This window comes from Podarcis filfolensis (assembly GCF_964270895.1).
Source record: "Podarcis filfolensis genome assembly, chromosome: 4".
In the NCBI taxonomy this organism is placed as follows: Eukaryota; Metazoa; Chordata; class Lepidosauria; order Squamata; family Lacertidae; genus Podarcis; species Podarcis filfolensis.
Genome location: NC_139607.1, coordinates 83,779,456 through 83,805,941, shown reverse-complemented (window position 1 = coordinate 83,805,941; position 26,486 = coordinate 83,779,456). Strand labels below are relative to the sequence as shown.

Sequence of the window (26,486 nt, the reverse complement as noted above, 5' to 3'; positions counted from 1 at the left end):
AAAAACTTCATTGGAATACATACCAAGTCAGTACTTGTGCAAATGAAGTTAGTGGCACTTAGGACAGTAGATGGTCTGGTTCTGCGCTTGCCCATTTAAGCACTTTTGGTCTGATGAAGCATATTGGCACCAGCAGAGCTCTGCAGGTACACTTGAAACACTATAACTCAGTGACAGACCACAAGCTTTGCATGTAGAAAGTTCCAAGTTCAACCCGTTGGCATATCTAGCTATCTTGGATAGGCTTCTGTCTAAGACCCTGAAAAATAACTGCTAGAAAGTACTGAACTAAATGAGCCAATAGCTTGCCTCTGTTTAAGGAAGCTTCAATGTTCAGTTGCCTATTGCTTCTGCTTTTAGTTGGGCAGCAACCATGGAATCAGCAAGGCACCTCTCCAAAAATTTCACCATCAATTCATAGTTGCTGATAGATTAACACTATCCACAGAACTTATCATACCTGCTTCTGAAAGCTGATTCCAATGGAACTCATGTCTTGATAGTATATTATGCAAAAATTGGCCTAAACAACAAATTGATATGTTTACCTAGTAGTGATCAGGACTGTTGGTGTTGGAGTCTTAGCTCACATTTACATAGGAGCTTTCCTTAATTTTGTATTCTACCACCAAACCAGAAGTACAGGGAAGAAGTTACCAAAAAACCAAGTATGCTAAACCTCATGAGCAGCTCTGAAGTGTCATCAGTATACATAGAACCATAGAATTGTAGGGTTGGGAACCCAAGGGTTATCTAGTCCAACCTCCTGCAATGCAGTAACCACAGCTAAAGAATCCTTGACAGATGGCCATCTAACCTCCAATGAAGGAGAGTCCATCACCTTCTGAGGCAGTTGGTTCCGCTGTTGAACAGATCTTACATGGAGGTATACAGAGTTTCATAAGCAACAAATAGACTCTAGTCTGTGTGTTAAGAAAGAAAGAAAGCCTGTAACCCTTGTAGAACCTGAGAAATGAGGTAAAATGTGTAGCCACTGATCTCCTCATTTGTTCTGTGAGAACCTAGCCTGTTGCACCCTTTCAGTGGGAATGATATTTAGGAGAGCAGATGTAGCAAGGCAGCTGCAGTCTCCAAGGGAGCCAGCACAGTCATGCTAAGCTCCGCTTTGGCTTAAAATTATATATGAATGCAGCCATGCTATGGAGGCCCAGGTTCATTGGCCAGGAGCCTGCCTTGAGTATGGGGCCAGGGGTAGAACTTTGAGCTAATCATTATCCCTGAACATAAACTATCATCCAACATTTTTGTGTGAATAAAATGGGAGTGCACATTATACCTTGCTCAGGGTTTCTTGGAGAAAGCAGGATTTAACTGAGAGAGAGAGAGAGAGAGAGAGAAAGAGAGAAAGAAAGAAAGAGATAGATATACACACACAAATACATATACATAGTCGTTTAGTCATGTCCGACTCTTCGTGACCCCATGGACCAGAGCACGCCAGGCACTTCTGTCCTCCACTGCCTCCCGCAGTTTGTTCAAACTCATGCTGGTAGCTTCAAGAATACCATCCAACCATCTCATCCTCTGTCGTCCCCTTCTCCTTGTGCCCTCCATTTTTCCCAACATCAGGGTCTTTTCCAGGGAGTCTTCTCTTCTCATGAGGTGGCCAAAGTATTGGAGCCTCAGCTTCACGATCTGTCCTTCCAGTGAGCACTCAGGGCTGATTTCTTTAAGAATGGATACGTTTGATCTACTTGCAGTCCATGGGACTCTCAAGAGTCTCCTCCAGCACCATAATTCAAAAGCATCAATTCTTCAGTGATCAGCCTTCTTTATGGTCCAGCTCTCACTTCCATACATCACTACTGGGAAAACCATAGCTTTTACTATACGGACCTTTGTTGGCAAGGTGATGTCTCTACCATATATATATATATATATATATATATATATATATATATATATGAGATTGTGTGTGTGTGTGTGTGTGTGTGTGTGTGTGTGTTGCACAACAGTAGAAGCTACTTCAATGTATGGTACTTGGTAATCTGCTGTTTTATTACAGGAACTTAAAATCATGCGTAACCAGATGCATTAATAAGCTGTTGCCATTCCTTCATTTCCATTGCTACTGAAAAACCTTGGTAATGCTGTCAAAAAACCCCACTGAGTTTTAAACAGGGGCATGTAATGCAGAACGACAGCCTCAATCACATCACCCATTTATTGCACAAGGGCTGCATAGCAAGGATTGTAAATACCAGCTTTTAATTATCAAGTTTATTTATAATTCATTAATGGGAAGTAGATAAACAGTCAGGCTATGATTGGAATGGGGGGAGGCTAAATTGAAAATAGCAGGCTATACAGATTAAATGGGAAAATATTGATGCAGACTCAAGGTGAAAATTTCTCCCCTTTCATTTTCCTTTGCTGCAGTTATTCATTAAGTCCATAGTCTACAACCCACTTACTCAACAGCAGTCAGATTGGCTCTATGTGAATAAGCAGGCTCAGATGTGTATTGTAGCTGTAAAGAATGAGACAGAAAAATCATGCTTGGGGATCATGTTGAGCTCTAGGAGTTGATGTTCTTTACTTAATACAGACAACCACAAGCCATGCTTTGTATTTTTGGAAAATCTAACATTTAGCATGCTTGCAACTGGGGTTTTGCGGAAGAGTTCTCTAGTCTGATTAAGCCCATATGTTCAAAAACAGCACAGGGTTGAATCCAGCATGTCTGTTCTGCTCACACAACAGGTTTCCTTTTTCACAACAGAACATTCCTCCCCATGCACTCTCAAAGTCTGCTGCAGGAGTTGGGGGGCCCTCCAGAGTAAAGGGGGTGCCAGAGGAGAGAAGGAAAGGAACATCCAGCTTGTCAATATGCTCCTTAAATTGTGGTGCCTGAAACTGGGCACAGGACTCCAGGTGTTTATTTTATGTGTGCCTGTTTGCATCCAAGTGTGTCTAGAAAATATAAAATTATCTATCTATCATAATTCAATGTAAAGTAGCACAATACAATATCTGTGATGATCACTCCATATAACAATTAGCTGCAGTTGCTGTATGAAATCTGTCTAGAATAAAAATGTGAAGCTGTAGAATTGGCATGTGCTGAAAGCGAATTATTTCCTCCCTCTTCAGAGTTGGGATTGTATAGAGCACCATTCAGTTTCCTAACCATCAGCATGACATCAGCAAAGAAGCCAACTATAAGAAAATGACACATAGCTAATTAGAAATACTGACTGGCCATGAATTCTTCCTGATACAAAGTGGATCTTTGCCTTATTTACAAATATTACTTGAGATATTAGTATAAGCTCTGTACTTTATAGGTAAAGGTAAAGGGACCCCTGACCATTAGGTCCAGTTGTGGCCGACTCTGGGGTTGTGGCGCTCATCTCACTTTATTGGCCAAGGGAGCCGGCGTACAGCTTCCGGGTCATGTGGCCAGCATGACTAAGCCGCTTCTGGTGAACCAGAGCAGCACACAGAAACGCCGTTTACCTTCCCACCGAAGTGGTACCTATTTATCTATTTGCACTTTGACGTGCTTTCAAACTGCTAGGTTGGCAGGAGCAGGGACTGAGCAACGGGAGCTCACCCCGTCGCGGGGATTCAAACTGCCGACCTTCTGATCGGCAAGTCCTAGGCTCCATAAAATGGCAGGACTATTGGAAAGACTCTAAAAGTCTGTTGAAATGAAATTAGAAATTTGTGGGCCTTGGAGAAGAGAAGGTGCATTGGTGCAGGCAGAATGTTGTCACTCATATACTATTGCACCGTTCATAGTATAGGTAAGACAGCACACAAGGAAGCTTCATAAAATATCCAGCTTTTGTTGCCTGCCTGGGGTTGAAAAACATGGGTGGTTGCCAAGCTGGCCACATTTTCTGGCTGGTAGGGTGAGTTCAGAAGCCACAGAGGCCTGTTCTGCAATAAGCAAAATTCATTAGTAAAATGTGAGCTGGTGCAGTGTACTGTTTATTTAATTCCATTTATGAATGGTTTCCCATGAAATATCTTCAAGCAATTTAACAGCAAGAGCATCAATTATATATATATATATATATATATATAGCCACCCTGGAAAAGACCCTGATGTTGGGAAAGATTGAGGGCACAAGGAGAAGGGGACGACAGAGGACGAGATGGTTGGACAGTGTTCTCGAAGCTATGAACATGAGTTTGACCAAGCTGCGGGAGGCAGTGGTAGACAGGAGTGCCTGGCATGCTCTGGTCCATGGGGTCATGAAGAGTCAGACACGACTAAACAACTAAACAACAACAAATAGAAAGCCAATTACAATGATTTCATATATTAAAAGAATTGTGTTGTGTCAAAATGTCACTAGTACATTACTGATCTATTGAAATAACTTGTTAGGTGCTTTTCCAGTGCTCAAGGTACTGTACAGTAGCAAATAAGACAAAGTAAACAAATGTGAATAAATCCCTCCAGTGAAACCATAAAAAGTAGGACCACTGTAAGAAAACAAAACTAGCCAGTTGATCTGAAGGCCATGCAGAAGAGTTGGATCTTGTTCATTTTGTTTCTCCTCTGCCTCCAGTAGACCAGTAAAGAAGGAGTGCTGCATATCTCAGGGTAAAGTTCATTCTTCAGCCTTGGGACACCTGCCCCTCCTCATGGCAAGCAGGGTTAGCATCAAGGGTCAGCATGGCTGGACACCCGTCGAGGGCCCTCCCCTCGGTCGTGTGCCCATCAGGAAGAACCCTCTGTGCCTGCTTTTCTTCTTCACCACTGTATCCTGTTTGTTCACTTGCCTCTCACTCTGGTCCAGAGGGAAGCAAATCACAAAGCTGGTGAGAAAAGGAAGAAGTAGCTGCCACTGTCTGGTTGCTCATTGGCTGTGCCTGATAAGCAAGCAGGTGGTAGCAATTAGGCAGAGGAAGAGCAGCAGGCAACAATGGCAGTGGGGTGGTGAAACTAGAAACTGAAATCATAACATAACATAACATAACATAACATAACATAACATAACAACAACATAAACTTATATATATCCACCACCCTTCATCTGAAGATCACAGGGCAGTTTACAGCATGAAAATACAAAACATCTTTGGCTACCTCATGAGAAGAGAAGACTCCCTGGAAAAGACCCTAATGTTGGGAAAGATGGAGGGCACAAGGAGAAGGGGACGACAGAGGACAAGATGGTTGGACAGTGTTCTCGAAGCTACCAGCATGCGTTTGACCAAACTGCGGGAGGCAGTGGAAGACAGGAGTGCCTGGCGTGCTCTGGTCCATGGGGTCACGAAGAGTCGGACACGACTAAACGACTAAACAACAACAATCATAACAACAGCAACAACCAATAACTCCCTCTTCCACATGCACATTAAAATGGCCATAGATTGTTTAACCAGCCAAATAAAGAGAGGCGCTCTTTGGAGAACCCAGGCCATCGTGGGTTTTCTGAGTAAGCACTGGCACCCTGAAATGAACCTGGAAGAATCTGGGCCACCCGTGCATCTAGGACATGATCTTGATATTCCACACCATACTTTGTAATGCCGTGGTAGACCATGCCCATTCAATAAATATTAAAACACAGCCCTGTATGTGAACACAATTAACAAGACACGTTTTTAAAAAATCAGAGCATGATCAACGAACTGGAGTTAGGTCAGGGACCCCTTGGGAGCACAATTTCCAGAGATGAAAATGGTGAAAATCGGAGTTAATCGATTTGGCGGCACTGGCCATCTGGTCACCAGAGCTGCAGTGAACTTTGGTGAAGTTGAGGTTGTGGCCATCAATGACCCTTTCATTGATCTGAACTACATGGTCTACATCTTTAAGTATGACTCCACTCATGGCTGTTTCTGTGCTGAAGTGAAGGCTGACCATGGGGTAAATAACAACAGTTCTGCCCATCTAAGCATCTTTATTTCAGTCTTTGAAAATGCTATTTTTAAAAAGAAATTCTATTATAATTTTGCTTCAGATCTGAAAGGGTGGGTACATAGAATTTTGAGTTAATATCAGTGCAAAGGAACACTCATGTTTAATTCTTGGCTTTCTTATTATTCTATAGTCTCTAACCATTCTGATTCTGATTCTGTTTAGCTTGATTTGCCATAGGTGAACATCTAAAATATGAACATCAGCTGAAAAATGTTTCCAAAATAGAAGTTTGGTGGACGATGGCTCAAGGTAGACTCTTTAAAGTCCTGCAGTTGGAGAGTATTTTCATCAAGCAGAAGACATAAAAGAGTTTTCCAGAGCTCTTTATCAGACTGGGTGTTACACAAAGCAGGGAGTGGAGGAAAGAGGAAAAAGAAATAACAAAATTTGGTTCAGTATAGCAATAAAGTCTGCATTTAGTCTCAAACACAAGATCAAGACCACGGAATAGATTGGATTAGTTTCTACCAGCTTGTTGCAAGTTGCTGGTTATACCTAAGATCTTGCAACAAAAAAGCAAAGGCTGACCTCCAACTTTTTAGAAACAAATTCCAGCAGTTACCCATGTTTCTGGTTATGCAGTGAGCAGAACTAGAGTTGCATGGCAGTCTTTATATTAGGAAAGGCTGTGGATTTGGGCACTTATGGATCAAGACAGCTACATTTGCGTTTCATTTTGCATTGTTATACTTAATAAATTATGTATGTGAATTGAGAGGAAAATATCTGCTTAAATATCTGAATCCTCAGTATTGCTGATTATGAACTTACATTTACTTAGGAAAGACACAGATAATTAACAATCGGGTGTTTTTATTCAAAAATTAACATTAACCATATTAGTAGATTGCTGAATTTTGAAGTTATAATAATCTTTTAAGTGTTATTTGGCAAGAGAGGTATTGGATTAAATATGCCTGCTTATGGGGCTGTTTCCTTTGAAATTTTTGCCAATGATGCTTTGTATTATTGAAGCTTCCAACATTATCCATTAGGTGTACTGTTCTGCTCAACATAGTGAAGAATTTAATTTAAATCTAAGGTCTCCCTGTACTTACAAGAATTTCAGTACAGTGGTACCTTGGTTTAAGAACAGCCCTGTTAACGAACTATTCAGTTTACGAACTCCACAAAACCAGAAGTAGTGTTCCGGTTTGTGAACTTTACCTCGGTCTACGAACGGAAGCCCAACGGTGGAAGGCCACCAGCGGTGGAAGGCCTCATTAGGGAAAGTGTGCCTCGGTTTAAGAATAGCTTTGGTTTAAGAACGGACTTCTGGAATGGATTAAGTTTGTAAACCGAGGTACCACCGTACACTCAAACTACTCCCTTCAGTATAAAATACATTTCTCATTCAGTTAACATACTGGATTTCCAGTTCCTACAATGCACTTGGGACTACCATTGAAGACAGTCCAGAAACTTCCATCAGTTTAGAATGAGGTGGCTTGTATCTTGGGTTGTATCTGGAGTTGGTAGTATAGACCATACTATGTTTTTTGCCAGATTCAATGGCTTTCAGTTTGTTTTGGGGGTTCATTGAAGGCACTGGTTTTTCTTTTTAAAGCCCTGAATGGCCTGGTATCAAAATTTTATCAGGAACAGTCTTATTCTGTATGCATCTGTTCAATATTTGAGTTTTGAGGCCAGAAGTGTATCTGGTGGGTTTGAGAGATAGAGGTGGCCTTTTCAGTTGTGGCACCTAAATGATGGAATAGCCCCCACAGAGGGAGCTTCATCAGGTATTTAAAACTCATTATTAATTTGATTTCTTCATTATTAATTAGAATTATGGGGGGGCAATGAATTAATATTTGGCTCTTCCAGGGATTGCAAATACATGTGTGAATATCTGTGGAAGGAATGGGTAATGGAATTACTTTAAAACAAATTGGAAGCCCTTTTCATATTATCTCAGTGATTCTGTGCTTATTTTGCCTTGTAGTAATTCATTTTTTTACTGCAGCTGTAAAATCATAATGCAATTATGAAGCCATTAAAGAATCATCTCTTTGTAGTTTGTGCTTCATCTGATCCTGCTATTTAATTGAAAAATCAAAATGCACAATTTACTACCATTAATGATCTTTGATTGATATGGATTAATAAAAAAGGTTTAAATGACAGACATAACACAGCAGGCTTTTTCCTGAAATTTATAAAAGAATAGATTTCTGTACACCTCTGTATTTAAAATTCACAAGATAAGAAGTATCCTGGGGTTGCATTTGACAGTTAATTGGGTCCAGCATTTAAGACAAATAAAGCAATGCAGCTTTAATGCTAGTAAACACAACATAATATAAAGTTATGCCAAATTTTGTGATCCGCTCTTAATACTGCATATCCTGTTTTCTAACAAGATGTCATTGAGCTCTGCATCAAGGATAACATCAAGGATGGCTAGCTTATTTTGACCTGTGGTCTACATTCACCTTTGGCCAATCCTGAGGAGCCTCATGCCAGCAGTGTGTGTGGCCAAAAGTGGATGTGGTCACTTCACACTATCACATGCAAACTCTGTCATGGATGCAAAGGCAGAGGAGATACACAGGAACACAGACACACAGCCTCTCCACTCAGCTGATTCATGCAGATCAGCTGAGGAAGAGTGTTGTCACCCACTATCTGCTCATTAAATGTTGGGCTCTGCCCACTCCAATGCTGTGTCTAATTTATGTTTTTGCTGCCAAAATCAGTTGGGTCATAGGTGGCCAGAAAAATTTGCTTGGAGGCAGGGTCTGGCTCCTGAACTGGGAAGTTAGCCACCCCTTCTATAATAAGATTAAAGATAATCATAGATTATTTTATATTGCTGTATTTAGGAAGTAGACTTCTGGAAGCACCATTTTGAGAACAGTGGCCAGCCAAAACACCAATCTAAATTGGTATATGACAATGCTTTGTGCACGCTTTTGTTGCTCTTAGATTGCTAAATTAGAGGCCAGGTGGCATCTCTGAAGACCATGCTTGACTCAGGGGGTCTATAGTTGTTGAACTCACCTGTATGGCTTAGATGTTGTTCAGTTCCATAAATGGAATTGTAGGTACAAACATATATCCAGCCCTTATAAAAATATTCTTTAGTTTATAAAAGGTAAAGGTAAAGGGACCCCTGACCATTAGGTCCAGTCGTGGCCGACTCTGGGGTTGCGGCGCTCTTCTCACTTTATTGGCTGAGGGAGCCGGCGTACAGCTTCCGGGTCATGTGGCCAGCATGCCTAAGCCGCTTCTGGCGAAACCAGAGCAGTGCACAGAAACGCCATTTACCTTCCCGCCGGAGCGGTACCGATTTATTTACTTCCACTTTCAGGTGCTTTCGAACTGCTAGGTTGGCAGGAGCAGGGACCGAGCAATAGGAGCTCACACACCCCCCCCCCCCGTCGCGGGGATTTAAACCTCTGACCTTCTGATCAGCAAGTCCTAGGCTCTGTGGTTTAATCCACAGTGCCACCCGCGTCCCTTCTTTAGTTCATATACAAGCCTCTTTGTATATGTTGGTGGACTAGTTGCATGATCAAATATTTGCCATGGGTGATGTAGGAAAAGCTGGGTGGGAAGTTTAGCATTGTTTCTTTAGTTCATATACAATGCTAAACTTTCCACCCAGCTTTTCCTACATCACCCATGGCAAATATTTGATCATGCAACTAGTCCACCAACATATACAAAGAGGCTTAAGCAATTTTCTTTACCTTCTTTTATTGGTTGTGTTTGTTGTAATTAGTTTTCGTGTTTATATTCTATCTGTAAGTCACTTTGGCTCACCTTTGTACTTACAATAATAATGACAACATTGCTGTTGCTGTTGTTGTTTTTTTGCCTGGACAAACAAATGATAGATGGGGTGATAGAATCAACCAGGTAGCAGGTAAAACTGGAACAGAATATTCACATAAGCAGTTCGGTGCATTGTGAGACTTCAATGCTTAGGAAGCATCTGTGCATTAGAGAAAGAAGGTGCAAGATGTGGGACAAGACTCTGGAGCATCACTTTGGACATTCAGTCGGTTGGAAAGAGGATTGTTGAAATTTCAGATACATGGACCAGTCCTTTGCTTCTTCCTTGTGGTTCTGAGGCAGCTGCCTATAGTTTCATGTTTAGCCTGTGTTGGCATGGTGCTGGGTACCACCATCTCGATGCAGTTTCAGATAGCAAGAGTCCCTGCGTGCGTATATCCAAACCACCCTTATGTAATAAATTGTAGCATACAGGTCCTAGATTAGTCTTGCATGTTACCACCATATGTCTGGGCAAGAAAAGCACATCTCTTCTCCATTTTTCACAATCAGATGGGGACATACAAGAAAAAGCTATAGTTCTGTTATGTTTTTCCAACATGCTGGCTTCTGGTTGTGCAGGCAGCGAATATTCAAGTGCTTACATCAACTGTCTCAGCAAAATTAGACAGCTGTATTGGTAATCTTGCTCCAGTCTGTGTGCTGACAAGCAGTGCATGAGTAATGCAAGAGGCCTTTCCAATGTGACCCTCTTCCCGAGCAATAATGAACAACAACAAAAAATCTGCATTATCAGCTATTAGTATATGCCGGAATTAGGATCAAGCGGAGGAAAGATGAGCCCTTAAGTATATGTTTATTACATTTTGTACCAGCTGAGGTCAAGCTAAGTAAGGAAATAGTACCTTGCCAATATTTGGTATGCTTTAATGTTTTAGATTGGTTTGGACTCTGTTCCCTTCTAGGAAGAGGCATTTAAAGCTTAGTGAATTTATTGTGCCTTATACAGCAGGCTATATGACCTGTAAAAATATTTCCATTTAAATTACAGTTTGGATGAACAGATAAGTGCATTAAAGAGTGATCTTTCATGCTCTGTTTCAAAGGTAATGAAAATATTACTTTGAAATAGAAATCCATTTACCTGCAGAGGCGTTCATTACCAGCAGTAATCTCAAGATTAATAGTCAATAGATATTGGCGATTGTGAATAAACCCTGCCATCTTTTAAACATCCAAATACACGTAAAGGAAGAGTGAGTGACTTCATTGCCATGTACTTCTCTGTTGTGCTTGGTTTTTAGCAAAAAGGCACAGTGTAGCTGTGGTAGATGGGTCTTTTCGAGCTTTATTTATGCTGAAAAATCAGCTCTGACCATACTGCTAACTATAATCAGCAAGAGATTACCTGGTAAGAGAAGGCAATGCATAAAACATCAGCACTCAACAAGCAGGTGAAGTAGAAGCAAAAGGCCTTCTGCTCATGAACATGAAAGTCCTCAAGGAAAAGCTCTCCGACTCACAAATACCATGTTGTGTAATTATTCACTCATGTAAGGTGAGCTACAGGTGCATGTAGGATTCATAGACTAGAATTTTAATGGCAGATTTCTTAAATTGGTTGGACATTTTCACTAATACTTAGACTCTGAATCTGAATGCTGTACTGCTGTCATTTCAAGAGGGAGGCTGAGATGCGTTTTAAATTTTAATCCCCAAACAAATCCAGCAGGCTCAGGGATGACACCCTAGGATGTGAGAAATTGACATTTCCCATGACACTGAAATAAACAAAGGTTAAGATCATAAACTGGATCCCAAGGATAATCCCTTACTCAACTGAACACCCAAATAGGCCCATGCCTTCTGATTTATTTAACGGAGGGGAAATGGGAACTTGTTGCTTCAGGACCAGAAGGAAAGAAGGAAAGAAGGAAAGAAGGAAGGGGTCTGTCTATATGTTGGAGGATAAAAGAGTATATATATATATATATATATATATATATATATATATATATATATAGATGCTCTGTGCTTTACATCAATTTCTGGGAAGAGATACAGTAAAGGGAATGACTCAGGGACTTGAACATACCTTAAATAGAAGAGGATATGCTTTATCTGAGGCCTGCTGCAGACTCAGTTCCTGGCATCTCCTGTTAGGTAGCAGGTGATGGAAAAAGCGTCTGCCTAAGACTCTGGAAAGCAGCTGCCTGTTGGAATAGACAATATTGGGCTAGGTGGACACAAAGTATGTGACCTTCTATAAGGCAGCTTCCCATGGTTATTAAGCAAGTGACATAGATATGCTTGCAAGAGTGTTGTTTTGTAGGATCCTTCTTCAGAAATTATGACAATGTCAGGCCAGTCTCAGGATGGGTATCAAAGAGACATTGTTATGTCCTCAGGTACTAACCTGTTTGTGTTGGTTTGTTTGACAGCCATACAATATGGAGGCAGAATTTACCATGAATTCTCATTTTGTCTCCACTGCCACCACCTCTGGTGAAACTTTATTCTCACTTTTTATAAACACAATTTAAGTATTTGTGCTTCTTAATTTTTTATAATGCAGGGTTCCATGGGTCTCCCTATCCATAACTCAAGAGTTTCTCAACGTGACCCTTTTCTGCTGCCACCCATTCCCTTAAAATGCCTTTGAAATTTCCTAGTACAGGCATAGGCAAACTCCGGGCCTCCAGATGTTTGGGACTACAATTCCCATTGTCCCTGACCACTGGTCCTGTTAACCACTGGTCCTGTTAGCTAGGGATGATGGTAATTGTAGTCCCAAACATCTGAAGGGCCAGAGTTTGCCTATGCCTGTCCTAGTAGCTTGATATAATATAGTTAGGTGTGACATGAACAGCAGCACTAGAGATGGGATGGAACTATTAACTAAAATTGTTTACTAGGGGATCCTGATACATTGCAGTTTTGTATGCCCTTGATGACAGTTTCTAAAGACTTAAGAGACCCTGTTGCTGACAACGGCCTTTAAAAGGCTCAATTCTCTGGCCAAATTCCTTAAGCCTCTGTCCCAGTCAAATTCACTTACAATCTGCTCCAGCTGCTTCTGGTTGTACTAATGGCTACTTGGTTTTCTAAAACATGCTTGCGTAACCTTCTGGTAAGACCTTTAGTTATAGTGGTACCTCGGGTTAAGAACTTAATTCATTCTGGAGGTCTGCTCTTAACCTGAAACTGTTCTTAACCTGAGGTACCACTTTAGCTAATGGGCCTCCCGCTGCCGCCACACGATTTCTGTTCTCATCCTGAAGCAAAGTTCTTAACCTGAGGTACTATTTCTGGGTTAGCTGAGTCTGTAACCTGAAGCATCTGTAACCTGAAGCGTCTGTAACCCAAGGTACCACTGTATTTTAAACTGTTTCATGTTGTGTTTTAACATTGCAAACCCGCCCTGGACCTTAGGGTGAAGACTGCATAATAAATAACAACAAAAACAAAAACAACCCAGTCACTGTCTCCCTTTTTACTATCTTCACCAGCAGAGTACTGTTAATACACACTGGGGATGGATCGCTTAATATTCAGCTCTGTGCTTGTCTACTTTCACTTCAGTCTTCTCTGCTCTTGCCTCACACCTCCGTCATCTGCTAACTTTCCCAACTGACAGTTAACTCCCAATTGACAGTCCCAAATGACAGTTAACTGCCTATCTTTCACCGACTAGAACCTTCAGCTGCAGCGTGCTGTTTCCCAGACCAATCAAAAATGAATTTATCTGATCCAGGCCCTGGCTATAAATATTAAAAGCAGCCTTCTTTCTCTCCCCTTTCTGAATCTTATCACCAAGCAGTTGCTGATAAACAGGCCTGCAACATAGTAATAGTGCAAGGCCTCAAACTTGGGCAGTTAGCACTCTGGCAGCAATGAGGTTGCAATAAATCTTTTAGAAAGCACAAAACGCAGACAGACATATACACAACCTTTCTCCATGCCCTCCTATGTAATGGAAAGTGCATTTGAGTCAGGTATGAAGAATGCATGGTGAAATTTACTCTTGTCCTGGAACTGGAAACGGTGATACTGCTAGGTGCACTACTAGTGTAAGTTCAGACTGATAAGCTCTGTCCTCTGTCTGCTGCAGCCGTGATAACAAACATGGCGCCCTCTTGATGTTGTTGGACTTCAGCTCCCATCAGCCCCAGCCAGCATGTCCAATGGTCAGGGATAATGGGGGTTGTAGTCCAAAGCATATTGCCTATTCCTGGGGCTTTAAGTTTCAATGAAGTGAGAGGTCAGACAAAAAATAATATTTCTCCCTTGGCTGTCCCTTGGTTGCTATCAAGTAACACAAATGTGCATACAGGTTGTCAGTTGTGAGAGGCAGAAAGAACAAAGGTAACTCACTGAAATATTTGAAGAGGGTCAACTTTACGCTCTTCCTCACACCTAAACAAAGGCTTTTCCAAAAGGTTGGCCTCCAGTTTGAGAATTAATTGTCTAGAGACTCCCCAACCAGGTGCCCTCTAGAGGGTTTGGACTATAGCTCCCATCAATCTGCATGACAGATGTTCTGGGATGACGTGATCCAAAATATCTGAAAGGCTCGAGATTTTGGAAGGCTGGTGAAGAATTGGGATTCTTAAATCCAAACCACGTTGCCTTTAGTGATAAACAGTATATATGATAAATTGATATTCTGCCTTTAGCATGGCCATAACATTTGGTAGTAGCACAGTTTGACACACTTACCCTATGCAAGATGCCTTTACTCACAAGTAAATGCTATTGATGTCAAAGAGGCATATTCACAAATATTACATCCTAAAAAAATTGTGTGGAGGGGGTAGTGAAACTAGTAATGGTGAAATATGCAGTGAAATATTGGGCCTGTTGAATTTTAATAACAGTAAATTTAGCTCTGGCACAGCTGGTTCATTTATGCTTATGATTCCTTATGATTCCTTACTACTTCATGACCTGAAGCTTAAATACTTGAACAGGCCCCACTAAAAACTTTTGTGTTTGAGGCATATGAGGATATAAGGAATTTCCATCTGTTATTAGGGCCTCACTTAATGCTTTAGTCATCATGTGATAATCAAGCTGTATCTTGCCTGATTTTACCTCACATTTTCCTGTAACTCTGGACTGGTTTGCCCAGGTAAAATAAAAGACATCCTGTTAAAGGCAGATAGAAAGATCACATCACAGCCTGTCAGTTTCAGTAAAAGACACCTTTTTTAATGTTTGGCTGTCCTAAATTTGACCTTGTCATTTTATGCCCTAGTGGGCATTTACTATTGTTAGCTTCTTAAACCAGGGCAGAGACAAATATAAAAGCACAAGGAACTATTCTGTAAATCACAGTAGGCAGGAAACAAACATTTATAAAGCACAAAATGCACAAACCTTAGTAATAATTAGTTCATATAGAGCAGCAATTGTCTGTGGCCCTCCACTCAGGCAGTAGGTGGATCTTGGAACTGCTCAAATGCTGGAGACTGATTATAGCAGTTATGGTAGGAATTATCCCATGATAGAAAAAAGTAAATCAGATATGTTTTAAATGTGTCCCTGTGTGTGTCTGTGCATGCATGCATGTACAATGTGAAGTGTTCTGCTCAGAGAGCACAGCAGAGTCCTAATCAAATCATTACTGAAACCATTGGTATTTGCACTCACCCTGCTTTCTGCAGAAGCATATTAAAAGTGTGGCACCCTTTGTGGCGGGAATATATTATCATTGTTTTATTGATTGGTTGATTGATTGATTGATTTATACATACATACATACATACATACATACATACATACCCCGCCCATCCGGCCGGGCCTCTTCAGCCACTCTTGGTGGCCCCCCAACAGAATATCAAATACACAATAAAACATTAAACATTAAAAACTTCCCTAAACAGGGCTGCCTTCAGATGTCTTCTAAAAGTCAGGTCGTTGTTTCTTTCCTTGACATCTGATGGGAGGGCATTCCACAGGGCGGGCACCACTACTGAGAAGGCCCTCTGTCTGGTTCCCTGTAACCACACTTCTCACAGTGAGGGAACCGCCAGAAGGCCCCTGGAGCTGGACCTCAGTGTCCAAGCTGGACAATGGGGGTGGAGACGTTACTTCAGGTACACTAGGCCAAGGCTATTTAGGACTTGAAAGGTCAGCACCAACAATTTGAATTGTGCTTGGAAATTGTACTGGGAGCCAATGTAGGTCTTTCAGGACCGGTGTTATAGAGTGAGGGAATGATCTCCTCCCATGAAATACTGGAAGGAAGAATTGCAACAGATACAGTGGAACCTCGGGTCGCGAACATGATCCATGCAGGAAGCATGTTTGCAGCCCGCAGTGTTTGCAACCCGCAGCGCTGCATCTGAGCACATGCGGGTGCGATTCGGCGCTTCTGAGCATGCACAAAGTGCAATTTAGCACTTCTGCGCATGCGCGAGCACCAAAACCCGGAAGTAACCCATTCCGATACTTCCAGGTTTTGGCACATCTGTAACCTGAAAACACATAACCCGAAGCATCTGTAATCCAAGGTACCACTGTATATGGTCATGTCTTGAGCCAATTACGCAAGGCAATAAGCAGAAAACAGCAATGGGGAATGGGGGGGGGAATGAAGCAAGAGTCAGTGTATATTATGAGAATGAATGAGTAATGATCTAGTGTACACATTGAATCTTCAGTAAGTCACATTTGTCAGTAATTTAATACTTAGAACTTATATAATGTGGCAGCAAAGTGGGCTGGAAATTGCTTCATGCAGATCTTGTTTGTACAGTATGCCAAGATAGAACATGGCTTATTATGGGCAGACAAATATGCAGGCACCCAGGATAGGAAATTATGGCTGCTTTGCTCCTCCATCGGTTGTTCTGCCGCTGTGCTGCACTGACCTAAACAGTAGGTTGGCTTAAAATGCCCTACTAGCCCAGATCAACTGTAAAACCATAGGGCAAGCTCTGCACTCAGCGCATGGTTTGCTGGAGAGACCTGACTCAAGCTGTGGCTTGTGCAAAGGGCAGTATATTCATTATATAAATATCTAAATAACCATCAGCCCAAGTTCTGATAGCAAACCTTGCCAAACCATGTCTTAACTCAGCGCTGCAGCAATATGACTACAGAAGGAGCAAAGCAGCAGGTATTCTTCCAGGACCCTGAATGTTTGCTTGTTTGTGGTAAACTATGGTTTTGCTTAATGTTGCACCAGGCCAGTAATTACCTTAGTGTCTCTACAATGAGCACAAAGTAGGTAAGTATAATTATCCACATTCTGAAAATTGTGTGTGTGCGCGCACACATGAAAGTGAGGGAGGGACAGAGACTGGTTTTCCTAAGGCTGACCATTCTAAGTGAATTCAGAGAGAAGTTTAGAACTGGGGGGATTCCTATATTCTACTATATATGTCCTAGCTCGTTTCAGGAGATTCTGGAGCACATTCTACAGCATACACTCTATTTGTTCAGGACATTATCTAGACATGCAGGTACCATTACTAAGGTTCTCATTCATGAATATTCTGAGGATAATGCCATTCTGAGGAACTGCAGGTTTTGCTGGAACACAGTTTGAGAAGCTTAGAATTAGAAGCTTTTAAAATTAATAATAAAACCCTGTGCGCTGTATCTTTGACCATTGTGGTTTGAGTTGTGGCTGAAGAAGAAGCCTGGCTTATAAATGACTGTAATATTTCTGTCTCATTCAGATATATAGCATTTTTGCAGAGCAATGTACGCAGGTGAAGAAAACTGTTTTTATTAGAGTGGCCGAGGCAATCTCAAGAAGGTCAAGGCGATAAATAATTGTCAAAAACTCTGTAGGTACACAGAAAGTTTCTTGCTTACTAAGAGGTAGTGAAAAAGATCAAACTCCTTTGTCCCCAGAGAGAATTCATTACTTTGAGCTGATGAGTTAGATTTGCACTTTGATTTAGGGATCATATTTTACAGAGGACAGCATCTGCTTGGCATTATAGATGGCACCAGTTAGCGGAAGGTTGTGTTGAATGACAATCACTGGTGCTAGTGTGGTATAGCAGCATGGAGCCGAGTTCAAATCATTGCTTAGCTGCTCCCTGAATTCCTGCTAGAATATTTTCAACATTTTTATCTGATTTTAATGATATTATGCCGGACTGACTGTTTTTAATTGTTGTATTGTTATGGATTCCTGCTGCTGTTCAGTTGGGATCCATGATATATTTTAAATGTTATGTATTTTGTGTTTTGATATCTTGTGAGGAACAGGCCTTAAAAGTCCTAAAAGCCAGCCTAAAAATATATTAAAACTGAGTGACTCTTTCTCTGCACCTATCTAACACTGAGAGTGCACACGATCGGTATACATGGCCGATAGGGCAGTATATGCAATAGAAACATTCCGGGTGTGGGCTTCTCATTCCTCCAGTCTATTGTGGTGTGCATCATAAAGGGAAGGTGATAGTCTAGGAAGATTTAGTCTAGTAGGATTGAAATTCTGAAGTAGACTAGAAATTTAAGGGAAAGCTAGTGTCAGGACCCTGGACAAGGACCAAGGGGCTGTTTCTGAACTACAGCTGAGGCAACAAAAGCAGCTGGCAGAGCTTTATAGTATGGAATGAATAGTTTATACAAAAGACCTGCCCCCTAAATACTGCATCTGGTCAGCTAATAGGCCTGTATCTTTTTCTGCAGCCATCTGCATTTTCTAGGCAGTGTGATTTCAAACTTTAGGGACATATTTGTGGAAAGCTTATTGGTTCTTTCATTATTCCTCAAGGAGTCTGGCTGAGTCATCAGAGTCCAGTAGTAGAGGTGCCCCCTTTGTTGTTCAGGGGACAAGATGTGGGTTCCAGTGCCAGAAGATTGACATGGCAAGGACTGGTGGATTCACCTTCAATCCTCAAGTCTACTGTTGTACGAGGACTTTGCGTCTGAGGAATCATAGAACTGTAGAGTTGTAAGGGACTCTGAGGGTCCTCTAGTCCAACTGCCTGCAGTACAGGAATCTCAGCTAGATCATATATAGCAGATGGCCATAACTTCACCCAGTTCACATTTACCAACTTCCTCACAAGAATATAATGGGAGACTTTGTCAAAAGCCTTACTGAAATCAAGATACGCTATGTCTACAGAATTCCCCTTTTCCACCAAGCTTGGGCTTCAACTCTCTCCTTGCATTGTTGGACACTGTTTTCCCTTTGGGTAAAGACAGGCAAAGTAGGTGTTGAGCAGTTCTCTCTGTATCCCAATAGCATTTCTCCAACTTCTGCATGCAAGGGACTTAATACATATTCTTCCTCTCGCTTCCACTGATTTCAGTGGGATTCTTTTTCATGTCAGATATTGAAGACTAGGGCCCATCTCTATTCATTGACTATGTGTAAAACACAAATGTCAGCACACAGTATTTTTGAGGGGTGGAGGTGGAATGCAACTTAACTAAGATGAAGCCTCAGCAAGATTTATATCTTATTCAATAGCAGTTGTTGCAAAATAAATCTGCTTTTTGGCATAAATATGTTATAGTATTGCAGTAACGATTCTACTGGTAATGATAAAACATCTACTCTTATTTTACAGCCAGGAGATGTAGGAAATGGATATCTCCCAAAATATCCTTCTCAGCAAAAAAACTGTTCTTGTTTTCTGTTTTACGCTGCCCTGTGGAGGAAAGGAGTATGGTCCTCTTACTGATGCAGGCTTGATGATGTTGGTGATGGTGATTAATACATTTATACCAGCCTGATGTTGTTGTTTTTATTAATTATGATGTTAGACCTATGATGTGTTTTCTGTAAGACACTTGCTTTAATAAAGAAAAAAGGAGAAAATACATTTATGAATTGCTTCCCATGAGGCACCCCAAAATGATTTATAATATAGTAACATATATAAAACAGTCACATATAAAAACAATTAAAATGACTGCATGTATAAAAACATTTTTAAAAAACAAACAAACCCAAATATGAATATTAAAAAAAAACCAGTTTAAAACAACAGCACATACGTCAAATCAATTTGGATCAAGGAGTGATACCAACAGAGATAAAGATTTTAGAAGGCTTGTTGAAAGAAAAACATCTTTAGCAGGCATCGAAAAGACAGCAGAGAATGTGCCTTCTGACATAAAGGGACGGAGGGAGTGGAACCTGTTCAAAAATGTATTCCACCAAATCTAAAGAAATTCTGGGCTAATTGAAGTGGACTTATTTGCCTTACACCTCATCAGCCAAATTTTGAGGTTCTTCTCCAGATGCTACCACCCATGGGCAGAGGCCACAGATGCCCTCCACACCAACTGGCTCAAAGGACTTATTTTTGCATTCCCTCCCACACCCCTCTAGCAAGGACCCTCAAGAAGGTATGGGAGGAACACAACAAAGTAGTAATGGTAGCTCCTTGCAGGCTGAGGAACCCTAGTTTTCTGAGATAACATGCATTGCAACAGAACCCCCTTGGCGTCTCCTGGTGTCCCCAAGACCTCCTCACACAAGGTCACTCACCCAGACCCAGAATGGCTCAATCTGACTGCATGGCAATTTAAAAAAGATGCTTCTTAAAATCAGGTCTATCCCCCAACATAGTGGGGACCATCCTATCGGCATTACAACCATCTACTTTTTGGCTGTACCAAAGCACCTGGACAGTCATCCTTCAATGGTGCAAGTGTAACAACAGGGGTCATCAAATGGCAACAGTGCCCTTCAGCTCTCTATATTGGAAAAACAGGCCAAACCCTACGCCAAAGGATAAATGGACATAAATCTGATATCAGGAATCACAAGACAGAGAAACCAGTAGGAGAACACTTCAATCTCCCAGGACATTCTATACAAGATCTCAAAGTAGCTGTCTTATTACAAGAGAATTTCAGAAATAGACTGGAAAGAGAAGTTGCTGAATTGCAACTTATTACCAAATTTAAAACCATGAAGAGACCTGGTCTGAATAGAGACATCGGATTCTTATCTCATTATACATGATAAAGCTATTTTTAGCCATCTCACCCCTTGCTTTTTCCTGTAAGACCAATTGCAGTCATTAACAGTCATCAACAGGTTTACCACACCTATCAGCCAATCACCCATTCCCACCACCCTTCTGAGTAACACCCCTCCCCACCCTCCCACTATATATAAGGGTCTGGTGACTTCTGTTTCAGTGTATCTGAAGAAGTGTGCTTACACCTGAAAGCTCATACCAATAACAAACTTGGTTGGTCTCTAAGGTGCTACTGGAGGGAATTTTTCTATTTTGTTTCGTACAGGTGTTCAGACAAGGCAAACCTCCAAGACCATGACTTGCTAAGTGGCTGGGATGTCTTAAAGTGCAGGATTATCAATTATCCCACCTTAGCAACACACTGTACATACCTCTGAGCTATTGCATCTCTGTTTATAGCTTTCCTCTTAGCTTGGCAAAATGGCAAGCCATAGCTGCTTTCAGGACCACCAACAATAAATGTCCCCAGGAGGTGACTAAGTTTCTTTCTCAAGCCAGTGGGTGGTGTTAATCTCCACATAAGTCCAGGATGCTGGCATAGATATATAAACTTCAGATGAGTCCAATGGACCTTTCCCACTTTCCAATAGAGTCTGTTTTATTATGTCATTAAACATTTATTAGATTGTAATATACTTCAGTGAAATTACAGAGTAACTTTATGTGACAGTCTGCTTTGATCTTAAAACAAAAAAGTAAGAAAATAGTTTTAAATGATGGTACAAATGTACTACACTCAAACCAATTTCCCTTTCTTTCTTTTTCAGTACACCTCTTAGTAGCTAACAATTGATTCATAGAATCTCACTGTGGACCCTTTTGACACTTGAAGCAAACTTCCAAATGACAGAATAGTATCTAATGTCACAGAAATGTCTTTCTCTCTGTTGCCTTATATAAAAACATATAAAGATATGTATACTTTTTAAATGTCCAAGGACAACCATAGGTGATGCTCCTTTGGACATGGCTATTTGATCTTTGTCACTGATAATCAACAAGAAAAGAAAAGAAAAATCCCCTCCCTCAATTTGCAGCCAGCCAAGCTTTCTGCACTGTTGCATCAGATTTTAGTACCCAAAGCAGGAAGACACACACACACACACACACACACACACACACAAACTAGAAGCAGAGTCATTTGAGAGCCTTTTAGTACCTGAGTGCAAAAGCACCTGAATTTAAAAGGCAAAAGTCACACATGGCTTCATTGATTGCAAATACTAAGTGCATATTTAAACCAAAGGGTCAGGTTTCATTGCGAGAAGCAGACATACAGCCAAGACCTATCCTGTTTGCCACTTCTGTGCTTATTTCAGGAGCACCAGCCATTTCACTGTATAGGCATGCATGTATTTTACTGTTTAAACTGATGGCTCTGGTTAATTCAAGATGGGGAAATTTAGAAACCAAGCTTATTCAATATTAAAAACCCTGGCTCAATTAAGAGCTGAGATCAAATTCACTCTGAAATCTGGGTCTGACTATTATTTACTTATTTAAAAGGATTATTATCCTGCTCCACTGCAAAAAAAGGCTCCCACAATGGCTTACAAATCGATAAAAGCAAGGCATTATTTGCCCTCGGGTCTTAAAATTCAAAAAGACATGACACAAAAAGAAAATGGATTAGGAGGGAGGAGGAACTAAGCCAAGTTAAAGGTAAAGGGACCCCTGACCGTTAGGTCCAGTCGCGGACGACTCTGGGGTTGCGGCACTCATCTCACTTTATTGGCCGAGGGAGCCGGCGTACAGCTTCCGGGTCATGTGGCCAGCATGACTAAGCCACTTCTGGTGAACCAGAGCAGCGCACGGAAACGCCGTTTCCCTTCCCGCCGGAGTGGTACCTATTTATCTACTTGCACTTTGACGTGCTTTTGAACTGCTAGGTTGGCAGAGCAGGGACCAAGCAACGGGCGCTCATCCCATCGCAGGGATTCGAACCACCGACCTTCTGATCGGCAAGCCCTAGGCTTTGTGGTTTATTATTAGTTATTAGTTACTAGTTCTAATGGCCAGCTGGGGTGAAAAAGGAGAGGAAGAGTCAAAAGCTAATTATTTTTTCCTCTGTGCCAATAAAGTAGTTCTGCATGCCTTCTCTTCCTTCCTCTGTTACAGCCGGGTGCAATGGCTGCTGCCAAGTGACAGTTGATGGAAGGAGGAGCTGGCTTCTCAGCAGAGCTGGTAATGATATTGATTCTCTTTTCCCCTCTCTTCTATTACAGCCTGATGTAATGACTACTGCCAGGCTAGTAATGGGTTCTTAGTCAGCCACACCTCTCTGCAAGCCTCTCCATTTCCAAATGAACTTACTCTTGCAAAGAGGGATGTCAGGGTTAGGGTGGGCTGGTGAGTGACAGGAGAGGCTTTATAAGCATTAGTCTTAACGCCTGGCCAATCCTGAGCTTGCTCAAGAAGATTCTTTCTTGCTTGGCTGCATGGGAGTTGTTGTTTCAAGCGATGTTTAATGCGGTGAATTGAGCTCAGGCCTCAGGAAAGTGTAGGCTTCAATGATGAGGACTAGAAGGCCGGGCTTGTCACTCAAAGACCTTGAGAAATCCCCACCCACGGTTAGCACCAGGATAGCAGTGTTTCCCATTTAAATTATAGCAATTATTTCTAAATGTGCCATTGTATTAATAAATCAGCAGGCGCAAGTTTGTGTCTTCTTTTGTACTTGTGTTTGGCAGTGCATAACTGGCCACCCTTGCCTTGCTGTCCCTTCAGCCCCAACACACAAATTTTCAAGGAGAAGATTATTTGAGGGGGCACTTGGCTAGGAAGGCAGGGGATAAGGCCCCCGAGTTTTTCAAGCCTGTTCAGAGACCATAAGATTTTCCAAGTACTTACTTAAACAAACAAAAATCCTCTCAGAAAACAGATTGCAATCTTAAGGTGGGGAGAGTTCAACTATTTCACATTTAAAACTTGTGTATTTAAACTCTCAACACAAAATATGAATTGGCCCTGAGTCCGATAATAGGACCCTCAACCCATTGGCTCTCATAAAAAATATTCTGCTTTATCATTCTTTGTCATTCTACAGAGTATTCAAGGCAATGTTGTTGTTTTTATTGGCTTGGAGAGTCTCATGTAGTTTCTTTGCATCAGGTCAAACCGCAATCTTGAATGTTTGGTTTGTCTGACCACAGCCCTCAGGTGTGATTTCTACATTCAGTCCAAGCTCCGGTGCCCTTGTCCCCGTTCTCACATCCCTGTGAGTATGCCCTTTGACAGCTGTGGAATATGATTCCTTGGTTCCCACATTAGCATGGCTAATTACTTCTGCATGCTTTGAAGTTTCCACTCTCCATAATTCTGTAATAAATAGGTGATGTGAAATCGAACACACGAAAAGGTTGGGATGTAAAGGGAGCAATGTTCGTCTCTAAATATTTAGCACACTTACGTAGTTTTGGCTGTTTTAAGGAGTTTTGCCCTTCCACAGTTTCCAAGATCCTAAAATGAAACTATATGCTTGGCTCATTCAATTTATGCCAAAGGGAAAACAGTCTTGCCTAGTCAGTGAATCAGGCACATGACCTTTATGTTTTGCTTCATGAGAATGCAGTGCCTGTCATCCCCCTGGACCTCATACGTGGCTTTGACTTATATGAGACACATATATAATTCCCTCTAATCCTATTGAGAGTTACACACAGTTATCAAAGAAGATACATTTTTAACCTCTTAAGCAAGCCGTCCATGAGGCATCTGGAATTTATAGTTCTCATCAATTTGGAGCAATGCAGGTGAATAAAATGAACCTTTAAACTAAAACTGTTGCTGACATAGCCTGGAGACTCAAGAGCAAAAGTGAATATTCAGCAATGTATGGCTCCTCCTTTTCTTCCAGCTACCTTATAATATTAACTTCCTTGTAATCTTCAGAGGCTTGCATAATGGAGATTCGAAGGCTACACTGTTGGGTGTGTGGAAGAAAAAGGCTGATCTTTGGAGACCAAAGTGTTTTCGATTACAACGAGCCCATTGGCTAATTAAGTGTCTAAGCAAATAATTTACCCTCGCAAGACGATGGTGTGGCTCTACACAAAAGAAAAATTTCAAGTGCATTTGTGTGGGGTCTTGTTAAGGCTGGGGAAGTTAGTGTAAAGTTGAAACTTTACTCAGAGAGCTGAAATAATTCGGTGGCTAATCCAGGGCAATGTGGGTAGCTGAAATGCTGCAAGGGAAGCGGGGCAGGAGAGGTGCTTAGCTCTTTCCCCACCTGCAGGTTTTCTTCCATACCTGTCAGCACCTTTCCCACCAGCTGAGATTTCCTCATGTGCATTTGCCATGAAGAAGAAGAAGAAGAAGAAGAAGAAGAAGAAGAAGAAGAAGAAGAAGAAGAAGAAGAAGAAGGAGAAGCAGCAGCAGCAGCAGCAGCAGCAGCAGCAACAGCAACAGCAGCAGCGTTTGGACTTGATATCCCACCTTTCACTCCCATCAAGGAGTCTCAAAGCGGCTAACAATCACCTTTCCCTTCCTCCCCCACAACAAACGCTCTGTGAGGCGAGTGAGGCTGAGATACAGGGTGAGTCTTTTAAAAGAACATGTGTACTCTGTATCCACGAGGCCTCTTTTAAAAGACTCACCCTGTACTTCAGAGAAGTGTGACTAGCCCAAGGTCACCCAGTAGCTGCATGTGGAGGAACGGGGAATCGAACCTGGTTCACCAGATTACAAGTCCACTGCTCTAAACCACTACACCACACTGGCTCTCACCATGATGGTGTGTGGGAAGGGAAAGTATGGGGAGAAGCAAATGCTGAATTTAATGGAAGTTCTTTGATCTTGTCTATATGACACACAGTGCTATTTTTCGGGGGGGGGCGGGACACTAACCATGAACACCTCCCTTGTTCTCTTATAATGGTAGTGGCACCTACCTGAGAGGTGCCAGAACTGTGTTCCAGTGAGTTACGGCTAAAGAAAAGTGGCAGAGAACTCTAAAATGTTCAGCTACCATGCTCTGGTGGGCCAGGCTTGGCCTGCTCAGATTGTGAGCTACGAAGCCCAATATAGTCCACCAGCAGTATATGATAGTCCATTAGACTTTGGTAAATCTTTTGGCTCTATTCTCTGCTTCGGACCACACATGCAGGGGCATGATAAGACACACATATACTCACTCCTTTATCTATCTGTCTATTTATCTGATATATATTTAGCATGCTGTGTCATGAGCTTGGCAGGCCTGGGCCAGGCAAACACAGATTTGCAAACCCAGCCAGCCAAGTTGTATTTTTTAATGAGAAGTTTAGCCAGAGATAAATTTTGACAACCAAACAAGTAAAAATTCACATCGGTAGAAGTAAAATTGAGTGGTATTGCTTATTTACTTACTTAAAGTATTTTCATCCTTCGGCTGATGACAGATTGGTTTACAAAAGATAAGTATAAACAAATCAGTATATTAGCATAAATAAACAACCTATTTAAAGTCATGGCGATAAGGACATTTTTTACCTCGTCGGGTGTTTCTGCTTCTTTTGGGAACCACAGGACCATTGGTTCAAAGCATTTAATATGGTACTCCATTAGAGCAATAATCACCTGAACATCCCAGGGTGGTTCACAGCAGAAAATACAGTGGTACCTCGGGTTAAGTACTTAATTCGTACTTAACCTGAAACTGTTCTTAACCTGAAGCACCACTTTAGCTAATGGGGCCTCCTGCTGCCGCCGCGCCGCCAGAGCACAATTTCTGTTCTCATCCTGAAGCAAAGTTCTTAACCCAAGGTAGTATATCTGGGCTAGCAGAGTCCATAACCTGAAGCGTATGTAACCTGAAGCGTATGTAACCCGAGGTACCACTGTACTAAATGAGAATGTAAAATACATAATAAAACAAAAACAAACCAATAACC

General features: G+C 41.6%; 1 protein-coding gene and 2 long non-coding RNA genes across 9 annotated transcripts in view; 2 read left to right on the top strand and 1 right to left on the bottom strand.

Annotated features, from left to right (window-relative positions):
• GRIA4 (glutamate ionotropic receptor AMPA type subunit 4) overlaps nt 1–26,486 on the top strand; it is a 229,062-nt gene that overhangs the window by 20,606 nt on the left and 181,970 nt on the right. The window lies entirely within an intron of this gene.
• LOC310760604 lies at nt 2,261–13,235 on the bottom strand. The gene is made up of 3 exons (XR_014547050.1): nt 13,129–13,235; nt 11,742–11,859; nt 2,261–3,180 (listed from the first exon to the last, which is right to left on the bottom strand). It is a non-coding gene; the product is annotated as an uncharacterized lncRNA (long non-coding RNA).
• Nucleotides 4,313–19,410, top strand: LOC310760605. 2 transcript variants are annotated; one of them, XR_014547052.1, is made up of 4 exons: nt 4,313–4,797; nt 13,125–13,716; nt 17,335–17,445; nt 19,192–19,410. It is a non-coding gene; the product is annotated as an uncharacterized lncRNA (long non-coding RNA). The 2 variants fall into 2 exon arrangements; XR_014547051.1 differs by lacking the exon at nt 17,335–17,445.